The sequence below is a fragment of the Battus philenor genome, unplaced genomic scaffold (genome assembly GCF_028537555.1).
Source record: "Battus philenor isolate CCGP_79_NKW_IND1 unplaced genomic scaffold, ilBatPhil1.0.hap1 SCAF_23, whole genome shotgun sequence".
NCBI lineage: Eukaryota > Metazoa > Arthropoda > Insecta > Lepidoptera > Papilionidae > Battus > Battus philenor.
In genome coordinates, this window is record NW_027181686.1 from 9,007,431 (window position 1) to 9,026,357 (window position 18,927).

Below are 18,927 nucleotides of genomic sequence, written 5' to 3' on the forward strand. Positions count from 1 at the left end.
AGAGCGTTACTTAAACAGGTCAGTGCACAATTTCAATAATCAGGGCGTCACTACAACCCACAAGTGAACCTTTGAGCTTCCACAACGTCACTAACGCGGCCAATATATTGCTTTAGTGCACTAGTACGTCATTACAACCAACTACTTTGTAGCGTTGAGTTACCAGTGCGTCACTTTAACGCTACTATTATCAATAACTTTGTAATTACATATTATTTATACAGGCAAACGATAAATACAAGAAATAAAAGTAAATATAAGTCTAAATAAAGTCTGGATTTCCTTTTAAAAATTAACATATCCTTCATGGAACTGAATGTACATATGTAATTTTTTATTAATATTTATAAGAATTGTTAGGGATTTTGTTTGATTGTTAGTTTGGTTACAATGTATTTTTTACCTATACTGTACGCAGGCAATCAGGAGAAGGATTGCCTCTTTTTAATACGGATCTTTCTTCTCCCAGCTGCGAATCACGCGATCGCCTTTTTTGTGTACAATCTTTCTTATAGGAATTTTTACATATAGTTCAGGCAATAAGTTCCTACGCAATTTATATAATATTTCGAGATACATATTTGCAAAGTATACTTCTTTTTAAATTTAACTAAAGTACACTATTTTGATACATAATTTATTGCCATTTTGTAGGTAACAGAGAAAAGCGACGAGTAGTTTTGGCAGTCTTCCCTTGAAGTTAAATTGACATCCGCCTACAAAATTCTGAAGAAACAGAAACAGGTGGAAATCTGAAGGTGCGAAGTTAAGGTTATGACAGATGCTTTATCTTCTCCCTACCGAACTATCTAGCCTGCATACTTATGTAAATATATTTTGAATTAAAATATGGTCACATCAGTATATAACTGCGTCATGCTAGTGCGTTAAAATAAAACATTATAAATCTCTTTGATACACCATTGTTTCACATCAATGCCACCTTTGAACTGCCAGTTTGCAGTAGTATGACGTTACCAATGAGATGAAATGTCTTGGTTTGCTTCTAGATTTTCAAATATATACATTTTTGCTTTTATCAAAATATATTTATGGGTATATTAACGTGTTTTAATATACTTAATATTAATACTTATAAGTAGCTTATATGCATTATACAATAAATAAATTATTAGACGAAAGCATAGCCCAGTGGATTGGTAATTTGAAGTGGCTGTGCATAGCGTGCAGAACGGATAGTTGCTGGGGCCTTAAAGTTTTCGAAGTTGGGGCCACGAATCAGCAGCCTTGTCGGGGTTGTCGGATAATCCTAGATGCAGACTACTTCCAACTGATTCTATTGGAAATCTATGGGGAAGGCCTATGTTTAGCAGTGAACGTCTTCCAAATGAAATGGTCGTGATGATGACATAACTATTTTACCAAAGAGTATTTTATGCAGAAATAAAAATGTAAACTTTTTTGTTATTTCATTTAAATATAAATAATAACTACTTGCGAAGTACGGCTGGTATTCACGCATGTGGTAGCAACAATTGAAAATACCGGCGTAACTTAAACATATTCATTTCGTTGCGTAAGTCTATTTGTGTCGGCATACAACTTGATTATTCAAGCAGAGAGTTAATTAAGTTAGCAGATCAAACAGCGCCGAAGCTCGATAGTGGTCGCTTGTTTGCACTTGCACGCAACTACCCTCCGCTATAAGTTCACTGCGGACAAGATTATTAACTGTTTCCATTTCGTGTTAAGGAACATTCGTAAATTCATTCATTAAAACATCGTTAATTCGTGCTTAATGTTCTTAAATTTTGTACACAATCCTTATATCAGAGTAAATACGAGTTTTATTTTTTAATTATTCGGTCATGACGAAATTCTGTTTACATGTCAAATTTAACTTCGTCGAGAATAATATCTTATATAACAGGCTACCAATCTTTAACTATAACTTGTAATAATCATTAGTAATTAATACTGTATGTAAATCACAATTGTCATCTGTTATGACGCAAATTTATACGAAAATGCTATTGTTTATATACTAGGTCCTCTTTGGACGATTAGCCCAACGATCTTGTGAAAAATTAGTACTCTTTTATAAGGAATATATGTCCGAGAAACGATTTCTGTTGTCATCGTGAAGGAAGGAAGAGTCACCCTGTACTCAGTCTATCTTTAGTCCAGCTCAACCTGCTTTCTGCGAATGTCACCTATAGAAATGAAAACCTATCACAGTTTTCCTATCTCACTTGTGATATGTTAAAATTTTACCCATAATGTACACAGAGTTTCATATACTGTCGTCTTGTTGTTGTATTTTTTTATTCAACCATGAGTGACCACACTTTCTATTAAATATTTTTGAATGTGTTCGTGTGAGGGAAATTTTTTTATAGCGGTCATTTAAAAAAACATTGGCGGTTTTTTTTATTAAAATTTATTATACATCACCACGACAAACATTAAAACCAATTATCAAGAAATTAAATACACTTTATAACTTTAAATTTTCGAAATTTTTTTTTTAAATTCCAATTGGATTTCCCTTCAGTCAAATATATGTGTTGGTCATAGCATTGCTTCGGAAAAAGATTATAAGTGCTCTATACTTTTTACGTTTTTGGACTTAAATTATGTAACGTCTAAAAATTAAAACATCGCTGCAGACCATATATGGTAGCATGATCTATACACAATGATCGCGTATAGTGCCCTCATAATACGTTTTTACTGCCAATACATTGTTGTTAACAAGATATTTCGACATTTTACGATCAACGTCTGCTCTCAATACGTTTATGTTGTTGCTTATATGAAAAAAAAAAACTTTTAATATATCATATGTTGTCTAAGCCTTTAGGACGTTTGCGTGTGTAAATAAATATACATTTTATTTTTATTAAAACGAGCATAACAGTCGTAAGACACATTGGAAGCTTTAATGTCATTTACTACGCATAAATATTTCGTTTTAAATAATTGAAGATTACTGAAGGACATTATTTGTAAATAATTGTAGTAAACAGTAATTATTTAAGGTGGACAAATTAGTTACTTTTTGGTAATGTTAAATAAGGTCGCACTGAATATGGTACAGAAGGATAGTTGTTTCGTTATCACGGTTTTTAAAATGCTACTGCAGCTAATTTTACCACATACAGGGTGATTGTTTACAGGTGTAAAATATTTAAAGCAGTGAATGTATAGCCTATTTGTCAGCAAAAATCATTAAAGGCTGAAACACCTGTTTTCAATATTATTATATAAAGTGATCACTCTAAAATACGTTACATTAATTTATTTCTTTTACAGTGATGTAATACGCAGTAACACGAATTTTGAAAAAGTTTTTAATTGTCACTACTTCTGAAACCATTTATCTTTGGAAAGGTTGTATGTAGCATACGTTAATTGGCAGCAAATGAGTTATAAATTCACTTCTTTAAAGCTTTTACATATACAATCAAAAAAGCACGTATATCATGATAATATTACTTTGTAGTACAAGATATGAAATGACGACAATAATATTTCATACAAAGTAGTTTAATTTAGTTTTGCATGCGATGTTCCTGCTCTATATAAATGTCTGAATAACAACAAAGGTTTTACAAGGCACTCACAAGACGCATTACCAGACAAGAAATAAATTGTAAAACATTAAACTTTCTTTTAAAAAACCTCTATCGTGTATAAATTAATAAATAACTTTTTAATAAATGTAAATAATGTAGTTTTACTTTTTGATAATTGTCAAATAATAAGAATAATTTTTTGATATCCTTACAAACGATTCTTCTGTTTTTTTCTTTTTAAGCGAAAGACGCCCTCTGCAAGGCATAGGGGAGGTCTTCGGCCATGCTTCACGATACACTTTGTTGTAGAATTATTAAGTCTTTATACACTTTTATTGACATTATCGTCTTAGTATTCTGCTTCTTTTTCTATTTACTCGATAGACGCCCACTGCAAGAAATAGGCCTCTCTCAAAGATCGCCAAGATAACTGATCTTGCGCTGCTCATATCCAGTCACTTCTCGCTATCTTAACTATGTCGTGGGTTCATCTATTAGGTAGCCTACCCACGTCGCATCTACTGGCGTAGCCCAAGTGGTCGGCTACATACAAGAACACAACCCGACGCACACGCGGTACCGGACGAAGACGCGCCGATCCCGAAAGGGATCAAAAGATGCCCCCAAAAAAACCAAGGGGGGGCCCAAAAAATTCACGCACAAAGTGACTAGACATGCCCAAGCAAGTGGCCTTACCGTAAAGAAGCTACCAGGAGGAAGAAGAGCGACGACCGAAACAACGGAGAGCAGCAACGGAGACAACGGCAACGCACCGAGTTCTACACAGGGCACCGACGCGCCAGCAGACGCAAATAGTTTTTAGTTTTAGTAGTAGTGAAAATTTTGTTAGCTCGAATCCCTGGAATCGACGAAGTTGTAACAGCCTTGCACGGCTAACAACAAAATCAACATTCGGAATACCGGCGTGTGATTGCCGCTCGTGAAACTTTCGGCCCCAACGGCTATCGGTTGGATGAGCGTTGAACCCTGTTCATTGCTATTTCAGATGAGCAATTCTTTGAGCTACGTTTGTAGCCCTCGTATTTCCGCTGATCTCCTCATTTTTGATTCAAACTCGTAGCGATACTTTGGGCATAGCTCTCTCCATTGCTCTCTGGGTGACCCTGAGCCTTTTTATTTATTATTTATTAAACATAAATTTCTTTAATAATTGGATTTGACTGTGACAAATGAATATTAATAAATACAAAAATACTCAAGATTAGCAAAAAAAATGAAAATCAGCTTGTTTTACCTTTCTTTGAGCTTCATAAAATCAAAAACTCTTATGTGAGCAACTGTGTACGGTATTATAATTTACTCATATATAACGTCTCTGAATTAAGACGTGATTTTTCTTCGTGTTTTTCTGTAACAAGTGAAGCATTTTTAAGTCGCAAGAGGTACCTAATCAATTTGTAACCAAGTTTTTGTATAAGTACTTTGCAGTCGTTACGTGTAGATGATAGTTGCTCATGCAGTACCTAAGTTACTCGTAATAGTTTGTGAAAATTAAACTGTAATTTATTAATATCTCTACTATTGCATATGTTAATAATATCGTAAAAGTGACTGCAAAAAAAACGTCTGTGTTTGTTGTGGGTTCTTCTCAAATCAGGCAACGAGGAACCCTTGTAGCTCAAAGGGTAGCATTATATGGAGCTCATTTTGATTCTGGTTTCTATCATACAACACTCTTCTGACTTTCTTCTCATGATGTACAAAATTGATCGTTGTAAATGTTTCTACCTGGATAATTTTATGAATAAATAAATGGTTTATTATTAGAGTACATTTCACCTCTAAATTACGGAGTAGTAAAATATTCAGCGGTACATTAAATTAATATATGAAGTTTCATGTTAAACTAAATCCCACGAGGCCCGCAAAATTTGTCGACTCAATGAACTGCGTAATAGGGTATCGGTAATGTTTGTTAGTACATTCTAAATTATACCAACGTTATATGGGTTCAATATTGCTTTGCGGAAAACATGAATATTATGCTCTGTTTTATATTTTTATATTACAACAGATAAACGTTTAGCTTTTATTCCAATTTAAGTTAAGTGGTCTATTCCTCGATGAGTATATTGAAAGTATATCATCGATAAACAACGATAAATAAAAATCTTTTGTTTCCAAGTCTCTTGCTAAAAAAATTGAGACGTCTTGTGTCGTGAGCGAGCAAATGTTTAGGCTTTGGTTTGTCGAAGACTAAAAAAAAGTTATCTGTCTAATATCCTCATAATTCAAAATTAATAAGCAGTATTAGTTATTGGCTTAAGTTGCATTGTTGTTTGTAATTTATAATAAATAGTAAGTTGAGAGGTTTAAAATGAATTTAAAAAATTTCTCAGGCCCCGGCGAGATTCGAACTCGCGATCTCCTGTTTACTAGACAGGCGCTTTAACCAACTAAGCCACGGCGCCGGTTGTTTTCACGACGCAAATACACCTAACATATGTCAGTTTATAGTGTCAATCCCTTGATTTTGACCTATAGAACAGCTAAATATTGCCTATTTGACTTTTGTGTGGTAGTGCCATGTGAATTAATATATGTATGTACAATCAACGTTCAACTGATGCTCTTTATACGAATCCAGATGAATAAACAATGGAATAAGCCTTTATAACAGTAAACAAAGTGTTTTAGAATACTTTAACGACACGCTTGTATAGTTATAAGTGAAGTTCCCGTTGTTCCTGAATCCTAAATATCTACCATATCCGAACCCTAAAGATTGCAATGGTACTTTTAATTAGAACAGTCATCGATTCGAGTTTTACCAAAAAAAGACACGTTACTTCTTAGCATTTACCGTGTAGGTGTCGGATCCGTCGCGTTACAAGAGCGGCCGGATCTGGTACTCGGGGCTGACGACCCGCATAAGTTAAGTGAGGTCCCTTGCGTTTAACTTTACCAACTGGACTTCTCTTCAACCAATATTGCTAAGGAAGCCCGTTCCAGAATGAGCTAATTTTCACTTTTGACAGGACCACCTCTTATAGCATGTTACAGAGATTTTTATGTTATGCCTCTCGCTGCAATCTCCATTATATATTACAGTAGTACAGTATTTATTTATTCCTAGTTACATCGCATATAGTCAGTTATTATCGACAAAATTTTCTATTCACTATGAATGGCCGTTTTTGCTCGACTTACTTATTTCAACGGGATACCCTATGCGGTCCATTACACTTACATTAGGACTCGGAAAGGAAATGAAAAATCTGAAATGAAGCGATTTTATTAGCAGATCACTAATGTGATTTCAAATCCAAGTAGTTTGTAATAAATATGTAGAAATATACCAATTGGACCTTAGGGTTCTAGATAGAAGGCCTCGGGTCAGCAAACATAGCGTAGGATGTTGGCTCACAAGGTGGACATCCTATGTCTTGCAGACCCTGGATTCAGGCCGCTTCTGACCAGTCCTGTTGGAAATCTATGAAGGTGGCCGTTCTCCAGCTATGGACGTACTACGGCTGGAATAATGAAGATCAACTATATTATATCTTCTTAAGTGTTGTTTGTACTTCTAGTATACATTTATTAGTTAATAGATAATGGTACGAGCAGTGGTAGTCCAACTGCAACTGAAACTTGCGGTCATAGGTCGTGAGTAAAGATTCCGTAGTACAATCTTATATAATTCACACTTTGTATGAAAAAAAAATTGAAAACAAATTTACGAATCGTGTAGACTTAGTATGTAAAATTGTAATACGTGACATTTTTGATGACCAAATACGACCATAAATAATTTACATGCAATGGTGGTCCAGTGGTAGAGGATTGAGACTTGCGATCGTAGTTCACGGCTTCGATTCCCAGGATACAATTTTAAATAATTCATTGATTGTGCATTAATTGTATAGGTTTACCAATACTCAAAAACAAGTTTCCAGAGGATAGACTACAGCATCTTCTGCGTACCATAAACCATACAGTGAATGATGGGAAAGGCCTATGTATCAAAATAGACGTGTATAGGCTAAAATGACTAGTTATTAATAATAGGAGTTATATGATAAGGTTAATACCATATTTACACATCTACCTACTTGTTTTCTCTTCTGTCTGCTTTTACACAAAGTCGGAAGATAAAGCATGCAAGCCGCTTTCAAGCGGTCTTTTTGGAAAACTATGAAGGAGGTCTATATTCAGCGGTGGATGTCCTATAGTGGAATTTATATTGTCGATGACTTAAATCACAATTTGATGTAGGTTTCTTTAAACCAGTTGTCTATGGGGGAGGCATATGACTAGGTGTGGACGTCCTGAATACCTGAAATGTTGATGATAATTGCGTATAATGCTAGTCTTGGAGTTTGACAAATGATTTTTAATACTGAACCTTTTTTTTTCCAACAAAGGCTTATACTGAAAGAAATAAGCAATAAATTTTGAGTCGGGAACGTAATATAACATCGTTTAAGACCCTCTCGGAGCGTAATAAAAACTCGATGATTGCGACCCGTTCCATCACTCAAACCGATTAAAATTCCATTTTCTTGAAACAAACGATCCAGTTAATATTCATGAGATGATTTTTGATTTTCACACTTAAAAGTCATTCCTATGATATATCGTACTCTAAATATTTTATAAATCTCGATTTGACTTGTACTACATGTTTATTAAGTCTTTAATATATGTATATATGTCTGTATATATATATGTGTACATGTGTGTGTGTGTGTATATATATATTAAAGGTTACCTTTACATGAAGCTATGGAAAGCTACAGAAGCTATCACCTCTTAAACATTTTTTGTCGGTGAACAATACGGTTATAAAAGGCCTTCATCATCATCATCATCCGACCTTGACCTATCCTCGCCGCGTCACCCGGTTGAAAGGCCGGATATAAAAGGTGTTATAATTTAAAACTTAATATCCGATTCGTTTCCGGGGGTGGCCACTCGCCCGTGTATTCGCCCACAGTGACAATGATTTGACGTAGGATCCCTATCCTACTTTAGATCGCGAGTCTTCGATAGTCTTCGCTGCCATCCCAAGCCGCACTCTCTCATAATCATTATAGTCTATACTCACACGAGTACAGTCTGCTCTACCTGAATGAGATGGTAATCATGCATCTGCAATACGGCCGAGCTAGTAAATTTTTGTAAAGTTAAAAAAGTTTCAGCAGTTCCTTCAGTTCCATGAACTCACAAATCAACAGTAGGTTATTATAATGAAAGTAAATAAAATATAATTGTACGCTGACGATTTTGTAATATATAATCAGATTAAATATTTAATGCCTATTTTCGTAATTAAACTAGCTGACCCGACAAACATTGTCCTATCGCAGCAATGAATAATCAAAACGAACCTTAAAAATTAGAAAAAAACTAGGAATGTAGTGTTAATCATTACGATTATATATAATTGACGCATTTTAAATAAATCATTGTTAGCTCTATTTTAAGGTGAGTAAATAAATTACGCCAATGTTTTTCCACAACAATAGGCCATGCGAAATACTTAAATATTTAAAATTGACGCCACAAACACTGCCGCTGCCATCATTGTCATTGCAAAAGTAATCTGCAACGAAAATTACATTCTTTACTTGACTTTAATAAATATGAATAAAATCGGTAGTCATTTTTATAGCGTGGCCAAAGGAAATAAGGATTATTTTTCATATACAGATTGGTAATTTTGATCCAGTACTTTTACATAATAATATAATAATAATTTGCAAACTTATAATTACATTTGAAATTGTTATTCTACTTATAAAAAGTTTCTGTTAATGTTGAATAACTTTTACTGTTAATAGTACTTGTACTATAGGTAGTATTACATGACATAGTATTAAAAAGTGATTGCAAATAAGCATAAAATGTTTAAAGGTTTTTTGATGAAAATGAGCTATTCATTCCTTCTTAATCTTTTACACCTCTAACCAACCACCCTGTACTTGTAATTGTCGTCTTTTCAACCCATAGACGCCCACTGCAAGGCATAGACTTCCCCAAAAGATATCTACGGGAGGATATACCTTAATCGCTACGTTTGGCAGACAGTTTAGCGATCGCAGTGTGGTATTATGGTAACTTGAGGACGTTGCTGCCTATCCTCTAGAAACTTATTTGTGATCAATGGTAATCCTATATAATTAATGCACAAAGTGTGAATCATATTAGAACAGAAAATAATAGAAACCCGCGACCTACGATCGCAAGTTTCAGTTCTATATCGTAGACCTACCAATCCTCGTATTTAAATGTACGTCTTATTATTCCGTATCTACATGTATAATGTACAAATAGATGTACATAAAAAATTATAAATATGTGTATATACACACGCACATATATATATATATATATATATATATATATATATATATATATATATATATATATATATATATATATATAAATATTTATATATATATATGTTTATATAATGTACATATATTTTATAAGTATAGCATTTCATTAAACTAACTCACTAAACTATTTTGGTTTTTAGAAAAGTTTCTCTTTTTTCTATTACACCGTGCCTGGTCAACGATTATGACTTCTTATTTTTAAACCTATTTTATTATTGTAGTGTGTAATCAATGATTAAACTGTTCGAGATTAAGTACCTCATTTTCAAGATAACTTTATTGATTTACGTATTATTTTGATAGAATTTAAATATTGTTAGTAAAAATTTAAATTACATTTTTGTGGCTTTATAAAGATATAAAGAGATAAAAAAAATTATGGCTTATAAAGCTGTAGAAAGATTCAATGTCTTCCTTTTACTAAAACAACTCCTAATTATTTAATATTAACATAAATTTGTCTTCCAAACTTTACTAACGCAATTAACTATCAAGTTTACCACATTTCATTATAATTACTTCGCATACTCTTGCCTCTCAAGTAAACAAGTAATTTAATTTGTCTCCAAATTAGCGCAACTTTGCCCTAATAACTTTGAAGTTAAACAAAGTTGTTTACGTTTATCTTAAAGAGGTTTGATAAAAGTCAAATAATATCCATATATACATTAATTGCCTTTCATGATATATAATATATAGTGTATATATACATGTAAATATGTATATATATATACATACATTTATGTGTATGTGTGTATACATATATACGTTATTTTAATGGCCAAGCATCACAGTACACTTTGTTGTAAAATTATTATTTCATTTATATAAAATCGTATTCCAGGAATAAAACCCGCGAGTTATGATCGCGAGGCTCAGTCCTCTACCATTGGTGTACCATTTTTGTGATTTAAGTTAAAATATAATTAATTCAGATGTATCACACGGGAATAAAATTTAAAAACGTACACCGTTGCCAGCAAAAGAGCTATTAATTTTTCAGGAGAAAGAAATATAACTATAATAAAAAGCATAAAATTGCAAGTAAATATGAAGTCCAAAGTAAAATGTTAAAACATAAACCATTAATTAAAGTCAATACTATACATTTTTCGTTTGTTAATTAATTATAAGTGTTCGAAAGTTTTAAAAATGGAAAAAATTCGAATATATCTTTAAAGGGAAATCAGATTTTAAGATACACAGTGACCCTATATTATTTCTGGTATACTTTAAGCGTCGAGTCTTACTTCCACGTCTCTTAACTAAGCGGGCATACGCTACACCGTGTTTCTCTCTTGCATATTTCGATGTAAAAAACCCAACAAATTATTATTGATCTTTCTTGTTTCCAAATTAAGACTAAATTATAGTATCAATAACGAAAGTTATTACAAGTAACATTTATCTACTAACAATACATATTGTTAACTAAATACTCATATAGTATTTTGATGTAAATGAATAAAAATATATGAAAGGCCCCGGCGAGATTCGAACTCGCGATCTCCTGTTTACTAGACAGGCGCTTTAACCAACTAAGCCACGGCGCCAGTTGTCTTTACGACGACAAATACATCACACATTTATTTTTTGACTTCGTCCTAACACCCGCATATAAATATCAGATGGTGGGTTTAAATCGTGTTAATACAAAGCACACTCTTTTAATTCAGTAGAACACCTTAAGATATAACAATCCATGTTTGTGTACTATATAAATTAATACTAAATATTATCAAGGTTTATGGTTAAGGCTATGGTTTTTGGACAGTACGGATCCAAATGAAAACACAACGAAATGTTTGGAACTTGTCTGCGATACTCCAGTCTGTCATATGAGGGAGCAATTGGTAGAGCTTCCGTTATTACTCATCCAAAATAGCAACCACCAAACAGTCAAACAGAAGATCAGTACTGGCTTCACTGCCAACATATATCCAAGCATATTTTAGTATTTTATATTATCTTACTTGTGTTAATTATTTTCCAATATTATTCCTTTCTTCTTTTAAGCGCAATTATCATCATTATCGTTAACGTGTTACCGAGGGATATCACTGCTGGGTATAGGCCCCCCATGGATCTCTAATATTAGAAGTGGTTTGCATTCAGCGTTTTTCAGCGGCCTCAACAAGGTCTCCTGTCCACCTTGTGATTGGACTACCTACATTTCTCATGCTGGTCAGCAGTTTCTCCACTTCAGAACATAAACACTCCTGCGGCCTAGTATAAAGCATTACAATGGAAATATAAGCATATTATTATTAAGGTGTTGCAGTGTGTCAAACAGTTTTTTCGTATTCGTTACTTACAAAAATTCATTAACGAATAAAGTATTACTCACAACTTAAGTTTTTTTTTCTATTGGTTGTTTAAATTATCCGGTGACTAAGTAATAACTCATCAGATTGGCAAGTTAAAATGGCAGTGAACAGATAAGTAAGGAATTACCGCCGTTACGAGATGTGGTCACTTACGACAAGCCTCATAAGAAGGACATCCAAAAATCAATGGGGAGGGCTATGCTTGGAGTTTCACTGCGAGATCAAGAATTAGGGTCCGAAGAAGAACCAAGATTACCGGGGAAATTCGAAGAATTGCTTGTCTGAAGTGGTATTGGTTGAGGCACATCGCCCGAGCAAACAAGGCTGTTGCTGCTGTTGGGGCCAAAAGGTTCTTATGTGGCAGTTACGTGCTGGTAGCTCTGGCATGGGTCCCCCGCTAGGGGGACCTACGACAAAGTTAAGATCGCGGGAAGTCGCTGGATGTTGCCAGTGAAGGACTGGTCATCATGAAGATCTTTAGAGGAACACTATTCCTTGCAGCGGGTATCCGTCGACTAAAAAAAGAACTCTCGTTTAGGGCACTGATGGTACTTTAACTAAAAACTTTCAGCATAAATAACAGTTTACAATATGTAACAACAATGTAAACGTAAAATGTACGTGAGTTCTGTAAATGTGTTTTCTGAATGAAAAATTGAAAAAATTTAGAAAACTGATGATTAATCCGATCCTATTGGAAATCAAAAGACCTAGATGAGTCACAGCTAAATATATTGCAAAATCAAAATCGTTATGGGTAACTTCCTTCTATATTTAAACACGACAACATTCTATGCGGTGTATAAAAATACGGCTTATTTAAACTCTCAAGCGACCTATCAAAAGACGATAAGGTTTTAACTGTCTCATTTTCCGGCCCTTCCAAACGTTATTGCTTTATCAGCAGTTACATTGTATACTTCAAAATTATATCTTTTTTATACCTTCGCCAAAATTGTCTTTGCCTCTTACTGCAAATAAAAAATATCGCATTTTGAAATTTAAACTATTTAACATTGAAATGTGAAGACAGTTTTACTAATTAAAAATGAAATAAAAAAATATTGTTGACTGATACTTTTTCGCAAATAAAATGAAACTTACTCAAATGCGTTAATTTTAGTTTAGATACTTCAGGGAAACTCAACGACGCGGTATAATTAATTAGGTTTGTTAACTAGGTCGAGCTGAACAGATCAACATTCAAAAATACCAATTGAAATTATGGCATTATGGATAATAAAAGTATTAAAATATATTAAGAAATACATTAATAGGCCCCGGCGAGATTCGAACTCGCGATCTCCTGTTTACTAGACAGGCGCTTTAACCAACTAAGCCACGGCGCCGGCTGTTCTTACATGCAAATTGACACTACTACATATCACTTATACAATTCATTAAATACCGACCCTTCTAGGGAAAACTATGAGAGATTCCTCCCTACTGAAACCTTTATAACGGAATACACGAGGAACGTAACGACGAAAAACTTATAAATCTCAAAGTATCCGTACATATAAATTAGATAAGGCTTCGCCGGAATGCTCACATACTTCATCTACTCTATAATAATCTTTCCAATCCACTCACACCTTTGAAGAGAAATTGAATCTCAAATCAAGGTTTTAATTTCTTCAGGATACACATGATCACATGATGATTTGAGATCATCAGAGAATCTGGAATAAAAAAAACCAGTGCATTTTTTCTCGTTTACGGCCAAATCTTTCACCACGCAGGCCGATGAATATAAGACGTGCTAACTCGCTACCTATTTTCAAGAAAATGGTTAAGAACTATTTACTAGACCTATGATTATCTATCTGTAAATCATTTCTTTTTCTTCCTCTGTTTGTTTGTCTTTTTTGAGGCAAGTGCAATCGAAATTAGTTAGATGATGATATATTTATTATTGTATTATATTTACCATATGAATTATATCTTATTTATTATCAATGTATAAGTTATATACATGTATGTGTACGTCTATGTATGTTTATGTTCGTTTGTTTGTAAATATGTATTTTTTGTACACGTAAACTACCCATTATTAGTACTTTTACCTTTTCCATGCTATGGTTGTCTGTAAGAAATTGCCTTGTGTAATAAGGCCGCCCATTGTACTTTTTTGTATATCATTGAGAAATTTATTAAATTTATCCTAGCGTGAACAATAAATAATATTAAATAAAAATAAGATTTGTCTCAACATAACCTACATAATTAACACCTTAAAAACAAGTGTAGCCCACAGCGAAATACTTAAATATATATAAAAATAAAGAGGTTCATTATTCCACAGCACCACTACTCACTTTATGCGTAAGACGTCTACTGCCTCCTGTAAGCCTTTACAATAGATTTATCACAAGGCTAGACGAGCGCAATTTGAAAAAAATGAGAACCACGATGGATTACACCTCCCGAATGTGCAAACTTTAAATGATTTAATTAAAAAAAATGAGTTTAACTTTTTTTTTTGACTCGGGAAAATATTTACAAATATAGCTTGAAACACTTTACACGCTATACACTGTATAAATATATTATGAATTCTACATCCTTTCTTCTTTTTATTTTCAGGCACTGTCGTCTCCCAAAGTTCTTCCTTGCATCTCCTTCCTACCTTCATCTACATTCCTAGATCACAGTTTATCACATATTATTTTTAATCACAATTTTTATTTAATTAATTTACATTTCTTTTGTTATTTTACTTTTAGCACTGTGTTACTATTTTTTTATAAAAATCTTACTCGTAATACCTTTTCTATATGCCTAAAATAAAGTTTATAATATTTTATCTTCTTGACTTTTGGAAGTCTTACCCTTTTTTCTATTTTTGAATCTTGTTTCCTTTTATTGCAGTCTATACTTTAGTGCAGAATTTTGAGATTAATCAGCGCAGGTTGTCGTCGCCATTGAAGGATGTGATAATTCCTTTCTCTACCTTTTTCTCAAACTTAACGTCGAGATGAAGGCGGGGTCTTCCAAACACAGGACAGTCTGCCAGAAGTTATTGGGCTATCGCGATACAATGTGAAATAAATTACAGTGATATATTTCAGAGTGTATGTATATATACTTCATTTTATTTTACAAGGTGATTAGAAACCGGTGCTCATTTACCACTGTAAAACTTTTGCACCTGTAACCATTTAAACTGTAGTGAGATTTCGCTGTTATACTTCTTACATAAATTACCAGTACTTAGTTTTCCAGTCATTTTTATCGGATTTTGTTAACAGAAATAAATTGATTACAAAAACAATTACAAGGTCAACGGATTAAACGTAAATAAATCTACGTCCCGATTTCTCGAGCCACGGATTCAGTGAAGTAACGAGCTTAAAGGATGGGATACGATTTAAATCTAAAGTTGTCAAACAGAAGTCTCGAACTGTGTATTTCAAAAGCTGGGATAATACTTTTTCTACTCTGTGATCTCGTGTATTATCATGTGTATGGTTTTCGTCGTAAAAAATACTATATAATAAAATTTATAACATAAATACTAATCATTAGAAATAGTGCCAACTTTTTTTTCATTTTTGTGCAGGCTGCGATCGGTCCTGTTGAAAATTTTTGGGGAGACCTATATATCCAGAAATGAATATCTTACGGCTAAAGTGTTGAGTAAATAAGGAGGTATCTTAGATATAACACGAATTTAATTAATGTTGGAGTAGTTGTATGTAATGTATATGCTTTCGTTGTATTTCGAAAGATTTATAACCAAATGTTTCTTATTTACTTTATTTGGTGACGTAAATGAAAGTCAATATTACACTAATTATTACGATAAAGTCTTGTCAAGTGTAGTAATAAAATTTGTTATAAAAAATTGAATTAGAATTTTTTTGAATTAAGTTTGGATCTTATTGTTTATTAAGAGATTTTATACGGTAGGGGGCGTCAAAATTTAGATGATTTTTTTTATCGTCAACAGTCTATTTAAGTTATACAACAAGGTTATTAATAAAACATAATTACTAGTAAGTTTATAATTAAAAGTACCTAAATATATTTTTATATAGATCTAAAATTGAAATCTTTTTAATGTATACTTTTTCTTTACTGATATTATCAGAATTGTTGTGATGTATTAAATATGAAATAATGAAAAGTAAATCTAGAAACTTAAGATAAACTTAATCCTAGAATGAGATTGTTGCCTCTTAAGTAATCTCTAAGAGCACTCGCTTGCCCGACTTCAACAATTTTTTTCATCATTTTTTTTCTTACAAAACGATTGCATCGTATCAGCAGTACCATTAAAGATGTCAACGTATAAAACCTTTTTATTTTCGTTTGCAATACTAAGAGCACCTGTAAGATATACCGCATCATTAGTCAACCTTGTTAATTACGACGCCCAACTAACATTTGTTATAATACAAAGTAATGCTTGTTTGCGTGTATCTGCCAGGTGTTACATATAACACCAGAACTTTTTCAAATTAAAAACATCTTTATTCAAATAAGCTTTTAGAAATATTTTTGAATCATCAATTTAAATATTATAAGAAGTAAACTGCCATCGGCTCGAATGCTGTTCTGGTGAGAAGAGCCAGCCAGAAACTTAACCGTTGTTCTTAAATGAAATTGAACCAAGTTTGTTAAATAAGTTATGATATCAATTAGCAGAGGTTGCCCAGCGATAATAGAGTGAAACTTATGATCGAGGGTCGCGGATTTCATTCCAGGGTTGCAATCTTATATAATTTACAATTTGTGCATTTGTTATAATAGATTGTCACTGCTTAAAAACAAGTTTCCAGAGAATGGGCAGCAGTATTCTATGCGTACCAACCCATCTATAAAGCCTGGCGTTTATGGTATAGCCTTCTAAAGATATCTTTTTGGGGAGGCCTATGTCCTGCAGTGGAAGTATATGGGCTGAAACCATAATTAACTATGTAAATGAATTAAAAAAACAAAGCTCCACACATTTAGATCAACTAAAAACACTTGAAAGCTATAACAATATTTATTTAATAATTTACTTTTCATTTTAGATTTAAAACATGATATAGTTTTATAATATAAACTCGTCAATATCAAGGTTTTCATTTATTAAATTCAAGAGTGGATAGGAGTCTAAAAAAAATATCTTCAACGCTATAAGACCTCAAATTAGGTGGAGTAAGTGCCAAAATACTAACTTATTTTATCAATACTTTTAAACGATACTTTTCTTCCGATTATTAGTACTGTTTAAATAGAAATTAGTCTTACAGTTTTTAAGCAAGCATACAAATCTTAACTAACATATTTAGAGGTTTTACTTATATTTATTGTATTATTGAGGATTCTAAGACACACAGTGATTCTGAACTTTTTCTGAAAAACAGATGTATAAGTGTAACATAAAACGCATAAAACAATGAGCAAATAGGTAATCTAAGGAAAAAATCTTAACGTAGTCTAGCTAAACTATTATTGTTAGTAATAAATATACCGAATCGTTATATAAATTATTACAAGTTGAAAATTTTAAAGAAATTGAAAATTACTCATTAAGCTTAACTGACATATTTGAAGATACACCCCTTTTAAAGATACCTCTCAGCGATCCTGAATTTTTCAGATTGTGACTTCTTGTTTTTCCTTACTTTGATTTTCCTAGAGAAAGCTAATGAGGAACTGCTATTTAAAAGATATTAAAAATTCGCAGCGTTCGTGTAAAAATTTATTTGAAATTATTCTTGCGCGTTCGAATTCAAATTCGAACAAGGATTGGAATTCGAATGCCGCAAGTAATTTTACCGTCCGGCTTTGCATTTAGGCAGATCTGAGGAGCAAATACGTGCACGGGTGGTGGTTCACAAAGATTATAGATTCTGGCCATAGTGCCAGCGGTTTGCAATATTAAGTGCTCTTACGTGAAAGCTACAAATGTAAGTAAATAGGTAACCTAAGTAAAAAATAGAAGTATAATATAGTATAATATATAATACGAGTATATAGTATAATATAGTAAAATATAGTAGAATAAGAATAAAATAGAATTAGTTATAAGAGCTGTTTTGTAAATTATCGGAAAATAAAAACAAAGCTTAATCGGCACGTTTAAATTAATATTGATATTACGATACACAGCGATGCTATTTTTGTGGTTTTGAATTTGTGTGTGTTATTTTACAATTCCTTATTTTCAGGCTTAAGAGCCATCAAGAGAGCATACTCTACCCCGTGTTTCCCTCTGGCATATTTCCATCTCACAAATTTAATTTGTGTAAGCTATGTTTCGAATATTTCGTAATTAAAACCTTATATCGATATCACATTGTTATAAATTGCGATAGTTCTTGAAAGTAAAATTGAGTTATTAAAAGCACAAATTTTACACATTATTAAAGAAAAACAATTGCTTATTTTTTCTTCGAAATAATTAAATAAAAATTAGTTAAAGGCCCCGGCGAGATTCGAACTCACGATCTCCTGTTTACTAGACAGGCGCTTTAACCAACTAAGCCACGGCGCCTGTTGTTCAGTAACATAAAGTAGGCAATTGTTATAATTTTATTTCACACGAAGTTAAAAGACAAACAAATTATGTTCATCTAATACTACTATGATATGTAACAGAAATGTAAATATAAACAGAGTGCGTAAATTTATAATAGGCGAAACATTGTCAGAAAAGGAAATCATATGAGAAGAAACAATAAATTGGAGTTTTGAAAAATAAAA

General features: G+C 32.7%; 4 non-coding genes across 4 annotated transcripts; all 4 read right to left on the reverse strand.

Annotated features, from left to right (window-relative positions):
• Positions 1–5,897: 5,897 nt before the first annotated feature.
• Positions 5,898–5,971, reverse strand: TRNAT-AGU (transfer RNA threonine (anticodon AGU)). Its single transcript has one exon. It is a non-coding gene; the product is annotated as a tRNA-Thr (tRNA).
• Positions 5,972–11,380: 5,409 nt separating this feature from the next.
• On the reverse strand, positions 11,381–11,454 carry TRNAT-AGU (transfer RNA threonine (anticodon AGU)). The gene has a single exon. It is a non-coding gene; the product is annotated as a tRNA-Thr (tRNA).
• A 2,049-nt stretch (positions 11,455–13,503) lies between these two features.
• TRNAT-AGU (transfer RNA threonine (anticodon AGU)) lies at positions 13,504–13,577 on the reverse strand. The gene has a single exon. It is a non-coding gene; the product is annotated as a tRNA-Thr (tRNA).
• A 5,067-nt stretch (positions 13,578–18,644) lies between these two features.
• On the reverse strand, positions 18,645–18,718 carry TRNAT-AGU (transfer RNA threonine (anticodon AGU)). The gene has a single exon. It is a non-coding gene; the product is annotated as a tRNA-Thr (tRNA).
• Between the last annotated feature and the right edge of the window lie 209 nt (positions 18,719–18,927).